Genomic DNA, 4,462 nt, shown 5'->3' on the forward strand with positions numbered 1-4,462 from the left:
ATTAAGTCGGATGATGCTGAGGGAATTAGATTAGGAAATGAGACACTTAAAGTAGTAAAGGAGTTTTGCTATTTGGGGAGCAAAATAACTGATGATGGTCGAAGTAGAGAGGATATAAAATGTAGACTCGCAATGGCAAGGAATGCGTTTCTGAAGAAGAGAAATTTGTTAACATCGAGTATAGATTTAAGTGTCAGGAAGTCGTTTCTGAAAGTAATGTATGGAGTGTAGCCATGTATGGAAGTGAAACATGGACGATAAATAGTTTGGACAAGAAGTGAATAGAAGCCTTTGAAATGTGGTGCTACAGAAGAATGCTGAAGATTAGATGGGTAGATCACGTAACTAATGAGAAAGTATTGAATAGGACTGGGGAGAAGAGGAGTTTGTGGCACAACTTTACAAGAAGACGGGATCGGTTGATAGGACATGTTCTGAGGCATCAAGGGATCACCAATTTAGTATTGGAGGGCAGCGTGGAGGGTAAAAATCGTAGAGGGAGACCAAGAGATGAATACACTAATTAGATTCAGAAGGATGTAGGCTGCAGTACGTATTGGGAGATGAAGCAGCTTGCTCAGGATAGAGTAGCATGGAGAACTGCATCAAACCAGTCTCAGGACTGAAGACCACAATAACATTATTTTTGTGGCACCAAACTTTTCCATACTACACCCATCCGTCTCAAATTGGACATGTATTTTCTGTGTGGACAACCGCAACAAAGTATGCATAGTTAATTTTTTTCTTAATTTTCGTGGTGAGATCTAAAAAATTATGGACCTGCTTCTAGTTGCTAGCTCTTGTTTATTGTGGAATCAAGGTGCAACCGGCTTCGCGATAATGAATCGCGTCGTCAGGTTAAATCTACAACAACATACGAATCAGAAGCAGCTACGCGTAAAAACTAATAGTGCCTGCTACGAATGGGACAGTACTCACTTAGGTGGATTTCATTAAGCCATTAAACCATTTTCCCAAGGGGGCGGGCTGGCAGCAGCTTAACACGCCGCTCTTCAGTCTACAGAATTTTTAAAACATAGGAAGAAGCTAATAAACAATAAAAGCAGGCGATAAAAATGGTAACTTAAATTGTAAATAGCGGAAAATTGTGGAAGTTGAAACATAAAACAAAGGGTTGGCGATGCTGATAAAATACACAGGAAGAGACAGGTAAAATAGTAACAGGCAATTAAAAAAACACGGCGAGATTCTGGTTTCTCTTCGCAACAGTATGACTTCTGTTCGCAACATTTCGGAAAAGACGCACAACACTTAACACTCACTTAAAACACTGCACTAAAAAGTTGGCAGGAAGATGATACACCACGACCAAGGGCAGATGTGGGGTGGGGGGGACCTGGACAGGTGAGGAGAAAAAAGGGGAGGAAAGGAAAAACGAAGTGGTGGGGGGGAGGTGCCGACGGAGGGAGTGGACTCATAAGGGGGGGGGGAGGACAGGGCAGACGCGAGAGGGAGTGGGGAAAGGCAGAGGAGAGGAATGCAAAAGGACTCTGGGGAGAGAAGAGAGTCAAAGAGAGTGTAGGAGGGGAAGAGGGAAAAAAACAGGATGGAAGGGGGGGGGGTGAAGAGGGAGCCTGGGAAAAGGACAGAGGAAGGAAGGGGGAGGTGAGTATCAGAGTTGACAGGAGGGATAAATGGAGGGAGAGAAGGCATCATCTGGGAGGGGGAGTTGATGGCAGCCACCTTGGGAAACGAGATGAAGGGTGTAGAGGTGGAGGGTATTAAACCAATACGACATCCCAACGTTATTTAAGGCACATGTCCTGTCATCATCAAATGGAATGGCTGCTGGAAGCTCCATCTATAGTCTAGGATAACTGCATGTCGTCACTGAGGTACATTGTAATTCTGACCTGAAAAAAGGACAGATAAGGGGAAGAACGCTATAGTGTGGCATCAGTTGTCAACTTCATTTGTAAAATCACTCCCAGACTTCTAAAAATGAGGTACTACTGTCTTTTACAACCCTCATGCCTTCTTGCGGCGCATGCTAGCAATCGTGCGGCAGTACTGCCCGTATCAGTTTCCGCTACGACTTCTTAGCGGCTGCGTCCGCACACTATTATTATTTCTTCGTCGAAGCCGAGGTAGCTGCTTTTATGAACACTAGCAGGACCACAACACTGGTAATTTGCTACCGTATTACAGTTACATTGTTCTGATGCTATGGTTTCGTGTTCTCCCGCTTACCCGCCCTATTTTTCAGGTCCAAATTAGTATGTCCCTCACTGACGACTGATCTGAGATTGAGATTATTGACGGCCTTCTAAACATCCATTGAAATTAATGACAGGTTACATAACGTTGGGAGGTCGTATTGGTTTTATGGCTGTGATCCCACGAAGTACTCTTCTGTTACCTTCACAGTAGGAACTGTTAATTATTTCATTCTGCGACCTAGAATTCGTATGTAGATTTATCCTGAGTATGCTATTCATTATCGCAATTAATGAGTATTAGCAGCTAGACGCTTAACACAATTCGTAGAAGACTTTACGACAAAAATTACACTACTGGCCATTAGAATTGCTACACCACGAAGATGACGTGCTACAGACGCGAAATACCGACGGGAAGAAGAGGCTGTGATATGCAAATGATTAGCTTTTCAGAGCATTCACACAAGGTTGGTGCCGGTGGCGACACCTACAACGTGCTGACATGAGGAACGTTTCCAACCGATGTCTCATACACAAACAGCAGTTGACCGGCGTTGCCTGGTGAAACGTTGTGATGCCTCGTGTAAGGAGGATAAATGCGAACCATCACGTTTCCGACTTTGATAAAGGTCGGATTGTAGCCTATTGCGATCGCGGTTTATCGAATCGCGACATTGCTGCTCGCATTGGTCGAGACCCAATGACTGTTAGCAGAATATGGAATCGGTGGGTTCAGGAGGGTAATACGGAACGCCGTGCTGGACCCCAAAGGTCTCGTATCACTATCAGTCGAGATAACAGGCATCTTATCCGCATGGCTGTAACGGATCGTGCAGCCACGTCTCGATCCCCGAGTCAAAAGATGGGGACGTTTGCAAGACGACAACCATCTGCACGAACAGTTCGCCGATGTTTGCAGCAGCATGGACTATCAGCTCGGAGACCATGGCTGCGGTTACCCTTGACGCTGCATCACAGACAGGAGCGCGTGCGAAGGGGTGTACTCAACGATGAACCTGGGCGCGCGAATGGCAAAACTTCATTTTTTCGGATGAATCCAGGTTCTGTTTACAGCATCGTGATGGTCGCAACCGTGTTTGGCGACATCGCGGTGAACGCACATTGGAAGCGTATATTCGTCATCGCCATACTGGCGTATCACCCGGCGTGATGGTATGGGGTGCCATTGGTTACAAGTCACCTTGTTCGCATTGACGGCACTTTGAACGGTGGACGTTACATTTCACATGTGTTACGACCCATGGCTGTACCATTCATTCGATCCCTGCGAAACCCTACATTTCAGCAGGATAATGCAAGACCGCATGTTGCAGGTCCTGTTCGAGCCTTTCTGGATGCAGAAAATGTTCGACTGCTGGCCTGGCCAGCACATTCTCCAGATCTCTCACCAATTGAAGACGTCTGGTCAATGGTGGCCGAGCAACTGGCTCGTCACAATAGGCCAGTCACTACTCTTGATGAACTGTGGTATCGTGTTGAAGCTGCATGGGCAGCTTTACCTGTACACGCCATCCAAGCTCTGTTTGACTCAATGCCCGGGCGTATGAAGGCAGTTATTACGGCCAGAGGTGGTTGTTCTGGGTACTGATTTGTCAGGATGTATGCACCGAAATTGCGTGAAAATGTAATCACATGTCAGTTCTACTATAATATATTTTCCAATGTCATTTCTTCTTGGTGTAGCAATTTTAATGGCCAGTAGTGTAAAAATACATTTAGCTATCCAAATTTTACGTACATCGGTTATATTGTATTGATTTAAAATTTACTAAATGTTCCATCTCAGACCAAGTAAATCCGAGAAATAAGCAGTTCCTTGCGAATGACGACGGAATTCATTCGTACCTACACGGTGTTGTGTCCTGCGGCTGTGTGGGTGATCAGACATAGAACTCGACAAGCGTATCCTGAAGATGGAACGTCGACAGCTGCAGAACATGTCTATTACGATTTGAATAACTGGAACATTTGACTTCTGATTGTCCTGCTGTTCCAGATACATGTGCTTCAGACGACAGACTCACTCACTCAATGGAAGTGGTATCTCAGAAAGGCAAGCTACACATGGATAAATGGGGAAGGACTATCACCACATTTCAAATATGTGCCTACTTCTATAGAATACAAACTTTATCTGAGCATTGACCCCAATAGATAGGATCCAGTTTGAACGCCAAAATCAAAGAGACTGTAAAACATTGGTATACAGAGTGTTTCAAAAAGAATGACCTTATTCCGAAACTCCATATTTATCGATA

Source organism: Schistocerca cancellata, chromosome 9, assembly GCF_023864275.1.
Source record: "Schistocerca cancellata isolate TAMUIC-IGC-003103 chromosome 9, iqSchCanc2.1, whole genome shotgun sequence".
Taxonomy (NCBI): Eukaryota; Metazoa; Arthropoda; class Insecta; order Orthoptera; family Acrididae; genus Schistocerca; species Schistocerca cancellata.